The sequence below is a fragment of the Haemaphysalis longicornis genome, unplaced genomic scaffold, assembly GCF_048455015.1.
Source record: "Haemaphysalis longicornis isolate Haplotype H1 unplaced genomic scaffold, Haemaphysalis longicornis Haplotype H1 scaffold_15, whole genome shotgun sequence".
NCBI classification, from domain to species: domain Eukaryota; kingdom Metazoa; phylum Arthropoda; class Arachnida; order Ixodida; family Ixodidae; genus Haemaphysalis; species Haemaphysalis longicornis.
The window spans coordinates 25,396,879-25,407,278 of record NW_027526257.1 but is presented as its reverse complement, the minus strand read 5'-3'; the positions used below and the strand labels follow the sequence as shown (position 1 = coordinate 25,407,278).

General features: G+C 44.9%; 2 long non-coding RNA genes across 2 annotated transcripts; one reads left to right on the top strand and one right to left on the bottom strand.

The window, feature by feature from the left end:
- The first annotated feature begins 501 nt into the window (after positions 1–501).
- Positions 502–9,920, top strand: LOC144165817 (uncharacterized). Its single transcript, XR_013321528.1, has 3 exons — positions 502–600; positions 998–1,145; positions 9,769–9,920. It is a non-coding gene; the product is annotated as an uncharacterized LOC144165817 (long non-coding RNA).
- On the bottom strand, positions 5,775–8,171 carry LOC144165775 (uncharacterized). Its single transcript, XR_013321516.1, has 3 exons — positions 6,744–8,171; positions 6,086–6,117; positions 5,775–5,952 (listed from the first exon to the last, which is right to left on the bottom strand). It is a non-coding gene; the product is annotated as an uncharacterized LOC144165775 (long non-coding RNA).
- Positions 9,921–10,400: the final 480 nt, after the last annotated feature.

Below are 10,400 nucleotides of genomic sequence, written 5' to 3'. Positions count from 1 at the left end.
CAGAAATCGGGTTAGGGTGGGGGGAAATGAGGAGCGGCGTGGTTTGTTCGAGGATCAGTCGCGGACGCTTCAGGCGCCATGGCAGTTAGCCTTGAAGTTGGGTAACTGCGTAGTTGCGCTAAATATGAATTTCGTGATGCAGAAACGAAACCGAAACTGTTGTAAACTGTTTGGGAATGGTCCTGGGGGCATCCGACTAAAACCTGACCACAACCGCCGCCAAATCGGCCTAAACGCACCCAGCTATGCTGGCAACGCTGTCTTTTTGGCCTCAAAATCTCTCCAACTTTGGTGTGAAAAATCGAGGGGCTTTGGCCATGCTGACAACGCTGACGACGTTGTTTTGTGCATTTCTTGTTTCTTGTTCGTCAGTGTCCGTGCTTTTGCGGCACCGTTTAAACAGAACGGACGGACGGCTTGTACGCTGTTGTGGTTTAAAATGGCAGCTGTTATTCCAGCTGACGTTCCTAGGGTGCTACCGAGCCTCACGTCAGTCTTCGCCTCAACATCAAACATTCAGCTTCGACGACACAAAGGCGGAGACTTCGAGCTCGATTTTGTGGCCGTCTACGTCGGTGGTAGCGACAAGCTCGTCAGGAGGTAAGTGTTTAGTCATCTGATATTGCGCTTTTTATACCCCGAAGAAAACACACAAGGTGTTGCTGGCTTAAGGGCTCGTGGTAGAAGTGTAGGCTCATTTTAAAGTGGGTAAGCTACGTGCCATATTTCTTGCGAACGCGCACCCGCAAGCATAGCGTCGTGATTTTTTTTTTTTTTCTTACGGGCTCATATGCGTAACTGAGCTCAAATCTGCTAGCTATGGTGTCACTATGCTTACTACTGGCGACAGATATTACACCGAGGTGAACGTTCACAGCCTCAGTAAGCAGAACAGGGGTTCTGGGTTGCATGCACAAATGCAAAGCGGGCACAGTTTCGGAGGTATTTATTTCGGTATCTTATGTCATCGAAACGTCGCTCACTGCTTCCATTACAGGGGCTGGTCGAAAATTTCCACTACAGCCGGTGCACGTGTACGAGTGGCCGACGGGTGACCTGCGCTGTTTCTAAAGAGAGACAGACCTACCTCAAGAGACTGCTTGTCGATGCCTTGGGCTAAGGGCGTCACTGTTCTCGTTGCGGGTGTAAGTATTTCGCTAAATCTGCGCTTCGCAGTCTGTCTTTCGTAGGGACAGTGCAGTGAAAGTATATTCCTGTTGAGAAGCTGGATTATATAAGCGTGCGTGTGTGTGTGTAAAAATACAATTTGCACCTGTCACCACAATTTCTGTTGTAATTTTTTAGGAAACATATTTGAGAATCCCTAGCGCTCGCATGCAGGAGTTAGAAGATGGAATGGATTCCACAGGATACATGCCGCGACTTATTCTCTTCAGGGGAAAGTGAAATGGAGACACTCGATGCTAACAATGAACAAATACTGCGTACCATGTGGTGCACCCACCTAATGCACTCACATTTGGTGCCCAAACATTGGTGTTGAGTGCATTCAAAGCTGCTGTTTCTTTTTTTTTTATCGCTAAGACTGCACTACAGAGGTTGCTGTACATGGTCGTTTTAGAAGTCAGTTATTTATTGCAATTTACTAATGAAATTGCGTTTCGGCAAAAATTTCCTCAAGCAATGCAAGTGGGGTTTTAAGATTAAAGGAGCCTCAGGTAATCGAAGAATAGGTAGCCATCGCTACTTTTTTGCTGACACTGGGCACTCCTTGACCGGCCCCACATCGCCAGACCAGAATTTTTCTCACATTGCTCATGCCGTAGTCATCATCCTGAGTCTATTTGTGTACACTCTAGAACAGAGGCCTGTCTGCTCCATTTCCGATTTCTCCTATCCTGCTTTATCCAAATCCATCTGTTGCCCATAGGTTTTCCTTTCACACTCATCCACCGAGTGTTCCGTTTTATTCAGGCCTCGCATTCCTTGATTGCAACCTTATAGGTGTGTGCAAGTTTTATGTAACAAAAGGTGCTTTTAAACGAGTAGTGATGCCAAATTCCTTGATGAAAAATTAATCATAATGTTTGACTTCGATCTCTACGTACAGTGCTCAGCAATTGAAACGCGATACTCTGAGCGCGTGGCTGCCGCTGCTTGTTGCGCCACAGGTGAGCGCTTGTGAAAGCGAGCTGATGCATTGTGGTATACAATGAGGGTGAGAGTGTTCGTGACGCATGCTTAGTGCATCCGGGAGACAGCCCTTCAGTGTGTGGTTCTTGGCGGCACCATAGGGGTGCTACATGCCATGGCTTCAAAACGCTGTGCCTGCGTGCTGCGCCGCACCGTGCGAAGCTGGGCGAGCCGGCACCGTGCGCATTATGAAGAATTTGAATGCACATTTATCGCGATGTGTTATCGTGGCCCGGCGCAGCACGCAGCCGCAGGGTTTTGAAGCCATGGCATGTAGCACCCCTATGGCGCCGTCAAGAACCACGCACTGAAGGGCTGTCTCCCAGATGCACTAAGCATGCGTCACAAATGCTCTCACCCTCACCGTATACCACAATGCGTCAGCTCGCTTTCACAAGCGCTCACCTGTAACGCAACAAGCACCGGCAGCCACGCGCTCCGAGTATCGCGTTTCAATCGCCGAGCGCTGTACACGGTCACTGGCCAATTTTTTTGGAATGTCCAATAATTCGAAAGCATCAGTGGCACTGCCATCTACCTGGCTGTGCCAGTGTATAACGACGTCTGAAATTTCATACGGTGAAGTTATTCGCCATCTGATTTTTCTGTCTTCTTGTTTGCCACGACGAGAGGTTCAAAATGACCGTTATCGCAGCAGCCCCAATTCTGTTCTCTTTATCCCACAGCCTTTAACTGCAATTTTCACGTTCCCTTCCTTCACATGAAGCATTACAAGTTTCTCCGTTGTGGGTTACTACCAGTGAGATTGCGTTATCCGCGCACATTTGTTTTTTCAATTGCTTTCACATTCTCTTTTTTTTATGCTAAGTAACTTCAAATTAACCAATATATTGGTTGCAGCCAACATTGGCTGCAAGAGTTCCACTTTTGTGCAAGGCTTTTGTGGTACGCTTTCTTGCATGGCTTTGGTGTTGTGCTAAAAAACCTACCCCAAGGAACAAGCCATGCAGTGAGGCTTGTAAGTTTGCATGTTGTGCGGCAGAGCCAACTTTTATTTCTGTATTAATAAGCTTAAAATCAGACCTTCAAGTGAACCAGAGAACAGTAGGCCATTTGCCCTTAGGAGCGCATGGAAAAACAAGTAACGAAGCAGTGCACAGAGGAATGGCCTGAGCGGCATTTCCAGTTCGAGAAGCTCAGAGTAAAATATGTTTTGAGAGGAGGCTGAGAGCAATGGATCGACATAGGTGGACAGCTAAGGTTTTCAGGTACATATACATGAAAAGCGTGGACACGCAATGGTTAAGGAGGACTAGATGAAATGCAGAAACAACAGTGGAGAAGCTAAGACAGCCAAAGCAACCAAAAGGAGGCAAGGCAGATAGAAATGAATAAATGGAGAGAAGAAATGGAAGCTAAAACGTCGTTAGAAATGTACAGGGCTGAGAAATTGGACAATAGAAAGGAAAATTTCTACGATAATTCTAAGGGAAGCATTTTGCTTCTCGAGGCTAGGACAGATTGCTTGTGAACTAAGAGCTTTGTGGGAAAGTATACACAAAGTGATGGGGCATGCGCGGTCTGCGGAAAAGAAACAAACTATGTGGCACATAGTGTTTGAATGCGAGGGTATCCATCCAAACCTAGAGGGAAATGTTTGGCTTCCAGAAGCCGCAGGGTTTCAGGGTAGCACAGAGGAAGTCAACTTCAGGGCTGTCGAGGCGACAAAGAGAAGATATTCTAATAGAATGCTGGTGGATGAAAAGCAGACGGGAATATTGCCTAGGACAGCTACCACGTGTAACAGAAAGAATAAGTATTCTGTGCCTAATAAGTTTTTTTGTGCCTGCCCTAAGAGCAGAGCTAGTATTAAATGCGTGTAAAACACACATATATTAGTTTTTTTTTTTTTGGTAAGATGACATGTCATCACCCCACTACAAAAGGGATACCACTATCAGTTATCATCATCATTATTAATGAGGTGCAAGCCTTATCTGCTCCATGAGGCGAAATATTTAGTGTTATAAGCAGTGAATGGCCCTGATATTTATCAGGTACGCGTGGAGCATGGCTTATGAACAAAAGTGTGCTAAAAGGAGAAATAACATAAAAAACGAAAGCAAGTCCTTGGTGGCTCTTACAAGACTGCGTGGCTCAATAACCTCCCATCTGGAGCCACCAGATTGCCTGGTATTTGTCGGAGCTGTTGGAGGACTACATAATTGTGCCTCAATAGCACGCCAGGCGAACCTATCAGTTTACATGATGTTTCTCAAAGGTATTGGAGTTACTAGCACCGTGTCTTGGTATGGAATGTGCTTGACGTCGGGTGTACTGCTAGATTCTGCACCAGCTAACTTTGGTTGACCAGGCAAGTACAATGACAAGACCAAAGTGCAGGAAGCATATAATGCCAGCTGAAGCCACAATGCTTGTTATTTGAAAACCACATAAGCAGACTAAGTGCCCCAAGGAATTTTTGTAAATTATAAATGCTTGAAACAGTAAACAATGCTGCAAATTGAATTAATAGCAAACACTAATCATGAAGAATTTTAATTTTCCCAACTTTAACATAGCATATAAATAGACATTTCATTTTGTCTCTAAAATATTTATTGCCTTGGTGGACTTGCTTATTTTACCCATTTTTTAAATGTAAAACTGATGCTTCACTTAATTATTCAATTGCTTCGGTTAAAGTGAAGCAGGAAATTTGTAATGAAAGTTAAGGTGTCATGGCCATACAACTTTTCATGTGAAACACATATAAACATTTTTTCTTGCATGCTCATGCTCCCAGCGCTGCTGGAGCAGCAAAAAAAGTAAGGAAAGAACGGAAAAAACACTTTTTAAAAATGAACAAGGGCTGGAGTTAAACAGCTGTATATCATGCTTTTGCTGACTGGGGTAAATTGAACAATGCCAACTGTTCAGCTACAAGGTTAGGATAGGTTAGGTATAAAAGAAATTTCATTGAAACACAGCTTTCTAAGGTAATCTGCTTGCCATTTCTTATTTAGAGGGCACCCCTTAAGTGCCCACTTCGCTTCTGTGGTTTCACGTCGCTGTCGGCTTCAGTGTAACCGAATAAAGAGGGCACCAGAGATAAATGAGATAGAGCAAACAGGAAGGTGGAGGTTCACATCACTGTCGGCTTCGGTGTAACCGAATGAAGAAGAGGGCACCAGAGATAAATGAGATAGAGCAAACAGGAAGGTGGAGGAGGAAAGTATGGTGAAAGTGTGAGGGGGAGGGCAGTAAGCAGAGGCCGCGCAAGACATGCTCGGCGGCAGTGATGCACTGTGATAAAACACCAGAGTTGCGCCCGCTGTCGTGTGTTCACTGATGACGCGGTCACTTCTGAGACACAGCAGTTACGCGCCGTCACCGAGAAGACTGCAGTTTGCACTGCGCTCCGATTTTGCATTGGGGTATCGTAATCTTGAGCAACCTTTTTTTTTTCCCCTTTCTTTCTTTACTCTTTTTTTTTTTCTTTTGAGAATTATTTCTAGCTCAGTGTTCAGAGAGATTCACAGTATACTAGTTACGTATTATCATGTTTGCGATTTCTTCTAGTGCAGCCAGTGGTGAGCAAATTCAGTGTCAGATATGCTGCTACCAATCTTATCAAAATCACTCTGTACAAACTGCAATGGAGGACAAAACACGCATGGACTGCCGACATAGCTCAGAACATTTATTTTGCATTCCAACTTTTTAAATGCTCCTTTATCTTTATACGCACAGTGGGCAATGGTATCATCATGCTGGACTCCAATGTGCCAGTGTATTTGTCCAACAATGCTCAAGCCATAGAAGAAATCATTGTTTCTGAAATAAACCAAACAGAACAAGCTATTCTTAGTTGAGCGCCAGTTTTCTTGTGTGAGCCATGAATCTGGCGGAAAAGCGAGCTTGTTCTATTTCACACATCTGGAGAATGTAGAAATGTGTGGAAGCTTACCTCAGGTGCCACACACACCTGATTGAACATAGCTTGCAGCATATGGGAAAAAAAAGTGAAAACATGCCTGTTACAGGTGGCTGGTCACAGAAAAGAACGAATAAATGCCGGACTTTTTTGAAAGACAACTCTAGCAGCAAGCCACACGGTCCGCAGAAGCAGCGCGACACAGGACAGTGAGCGTGCTGACCCACTGAAAGACAGCATAACTAAATAAAAATACCTTGTATGCATTAAAATTTTCTGCCAATCCATTATGGTGACACAATTGCTACAAGCGCATTCTCATTGCACCATAATTTGCAACAGCGAATTTTGTGTTTTGTGGATGAATACCATGCTACTTTGGCTTTGTTTTTAAGCTTAATGAGTACCCAAAATCGCAATAATTGTAAGTGGCCTTTTAATTTAGCGAAATGTCGATGCTCGTCTGGTAACATTGATGTAAACAAACTTCCAAGATGGCGGCGCCCATGTCTGTTTACGGCAAGTGAGTTATCGAACTCAAATACCGCTTAATAATTATTTACGGTCTATATTACGAGGTTTTCGAGCTTAAGTGACGCACCCGAAGTCCAAATAGCTTCGAAGCCTAGCGATTCTCTACTGTTAAGCTGTGTATAGTAAAAATACCAGTGGAATCGGCCGACCTGCTTACCGGCGTTGTTGCGCGTCCCGTGGCTGTAACTTGGTTGCTTCATTGCTTGCGGCTGTGCCGTTGTTTTTATAGTACTCCTTTGATGTTCAGGCATGATTTGCCGTGAATGAAACCTGCCTGGTTGCATCGATATTGTTGAAAACCGCTAAGAATGACCGTTACGATTTGCCGATCTTCGCTTCGAGAACTTGTGACGATGCGATGACGATTGGATGTCTTGTGAGTGAGAGAGTGCGAATCAGTCAGTGATCGAACATTCTTTTGAAAACATTTAAATGTAATGAAATCTGATTTTTATGAGGTTGAAATTTACGGGTAAATTTGTCCGCGGTAGGGCGAGGGCGACGCTCACAAATGTTGCACACATCGGTGGCGCAGCTGCCGGTATTGCGGACGTTCAATGGGAATGCGTAGCGAAAATTAGAAGTTGATTAAACACTGAAAGCGTGCATAATAACCTAACATAATAGACAGGACGAGATTGCAATAGACGTTTGCATGTTTTGGAACATGCAGTGAGCACCTTGCTTACACGTTGGTTGACTTCGATGGCCAAACAATTATGGTGGTTTTTGCTTCAGCTGTCAAATATTACCCCACAATGGAGTAAGCTGGAATGCTATCCCCATACACTGCAGGGTGTCGTTACGTTCTAAATGTCCATGCAATGCATCCAGTACTGTGGGCCCACTGTCGCTCAGCTGAATGCTGGGGAGTGCCACATTTTATCAGAAATGTGATGTGTGCTTGACTGTATCAAAATTTGCCCGGATCCACAGTACAAACGTCAGGAGTTCCTCCACCACAATTTAATCTGGCTGGTGTTGTAGTGGCCAAGGCCAAAAGGCGTTGGCTAAGAAGCTATACACACGTTTATGCATCTTGCCTATGCCACTAGTGCGTATGTATACAAAATATGTGGGCACACATATATGCATACACGAGCATATATGCTTACGGAATGCAATGCATGCTAGATGAAAAAAAATTGTTTACCTAATGTCAATTGATGTGGTAGTGCTTGAACTGACATTAAGCACTGCTTAGTGACTGTTACTTATGTTGTTCTGTGTGACTAGTACAGCTACTATTCTGGGTTCAACAGTGCATGATGACCTTGGCATTGTTTATGCTGTGAAGTTCTAGAGCGTGTGGCTAAGGCGTGCTGCTGAACACGAGGTCGCGGGTTCGATTCCCGGCCACGGCGGCCGCTTTTCTAATCGAGGCGGAAAGCAAAATCGCCCGTGTGTACGAGGTTGCGGCGCACGTTCAAGGTCCCCAGGTGGTCAAAATTTATCCGGAGCCCTCCACTATGGTGTGCCTCATCACCTGCGTTGCGTCGGCGCATTAAACCTTACAATCAATCAATCAAGTTCTAAAAGCGTGATGATGAACACAATATCAGCTGAATTACATGGCCTGTTTCTTTGAAACTATTGGAGGGTAGAAGAGAAAATGTTTGGGCATGTTAGTTCATACGCACACGAGAAACATAGTGCAGTAAAAACACAAGTCGAGGACGGGACAAGTGCAAAGTTTCAACCAATTCTTTATTGCAGGACCAGCGCATATAAACACATCTGGCTCGTAAGAGGAGAAAAGGAAACAAAAACAAACAGCAAAAGATGAGGGACGAAAACCGCCACGTGGTTTGCAGGGCAGGAAAACAAAACGTACAAACCACATACAGACATCTGGCCACTAAAGAAACGCTACTTTTTGTGCACTACTTGCCACGAATGGAGCTCCATTTTTCAAATTGATGAATACCAATTCGGTTGTGTTTTAAGAAATATTACAAAAGGCAAAAGTAGCAACTGGTCCTGATAAATAGTGATTATAAAAGTTCCCTCAGCTTTCTTGCAATTCTCAAACTTACTTAACTTTAAATCGGTATAAATTGGAATCACTAAGCTCACATGCCAAATTGCTTCGGTGTCTGCGCTTGTGTCACGCAGTGGTGTAGCCCCAAGCTAGCACATCAGGATGGCTAGGTTCTACTGTCTCACCCTTCGGAAGACGCTCCTCTCCGTTTTCTTTATGCCGACGCACGGGCAGGCTATGGCGGCAGCGTCCACCGCTCTAGCCAGGCCGTGGCCGACACTGCAGCGTTCAGGACGCCACCCCCGCGGATTTCAAGTAACGGCTGGTAGAATCTCTGGTTTCACTCGTTGTAGAGCCACGTGTGAGAAGAATTCAAGGGATATCCCATGGGCAGTTGTTGTAGGTGTCGTTTCAAGCTTTGCTTTCCAACAGTTTTTCGTTTTGATGTTTTTCTCTCTTTCTCTCCTATTACAAGCCAGATGTGTTCATACATGCTGGTCCTACAGTAAAGCATTTATCGAAAGTTAGCTCTTGTCCCGTCCTCACCCCATCCTTTGCTTCTACTGTGCTGTTTTCTGTGTGGTCTAACATTGTTACACTCTTTCTTTTTTTTCTTTCTTGCACGCATATTTCGGCAGACTTCAGAGGTTGACAAAATGACAGATGCAATTCAATAAGGTAGGGCACCTAGCAAACTTATACTAAAATTTATCTGTACTACTTGCATCACTACACACTGTCACAGCCATCACTAACTTGGGGGAGGAGCCACACCCCACTAATGAGAGGGTGGGGAATGATGAGTGGGATCACGACTGTGCTTACAAGAAGCAGATGTGGTCCTCACTAGTGTAAGAAAGCCATGGAAGCATGATGCAGCTTCTTATATGTGACAGTTACGAACGAGTAGGATGCCGCTGTCTCCCTTCCGCATCATCATTCCTTCTCTCGGTCTTGCCATCTTTGACATGCTGGCCACGTCATCCAGCAAGATGAAGAGCATAACACTGCCCCTTCCAAAGGAGCAGTGTTATGTCACCCATGCCTCATTGACATGGAGCCTCCTTTAAGGAGTGCGTGTGTGTTTGCTCATGCATATATGTGGAATTGCATTGTGCCATGTAATCCTGTAAAAGGAGAAATTGATTTTTTTCTCCTTGCAATCATTTGTCTAACTGTTACTGCCTTTTTTTTTTGCCAGGACCTGTTACTCCCAGGGAGCCACAAGCCAGGACGCAACAAACTTGGTATAAACTTCGCACCACTGGTGTTATGTTGCTGGAGCCCAACTTCTGTTCATGGTCAGCGGAGTAGGGTGCCTCATTTGTTTGAGCTGCGTGTTAGAGCCAGGACACTTGCAGAGCAAGAAGAAAGTGATTGCTGTGGAGCGATTCAGTGATTTTGTTGCTCATGCCCTGCCAAAGTGCAAAAAGAATAGTTTTGCAAAGAATTATTAACACTGCTAAACTTTTTTCTTTGCGTGCGACATGGCCAAAGCATTTTTCATTTTGGTTCCTATCGCTTTGGTACGAGGGCGTGGCTCAAAAAGATATCCTGAAGATAACTACATGTACGGTTCTCATTGCCGGCCTTGACCGGGGTCCACTGTTGTATACCCAACTTGGCCACATGTAGGGCTGGCAAGCCACCTTGAGGAAGGTGCTACAAGAGGGGCGCAGCTTATCTGAATGCGCCACAGCCCCTGAAGAAATGTTTGTCGAGTAGTGCTCCTGCTACTGCAAAACATTATGCTTCCGCGCAAGAATGACTGCGTTGCCACGCTTGAAATATGGCCAAGTTGGAACTGTTTTGCACACACTCAAGCGTTTCCGC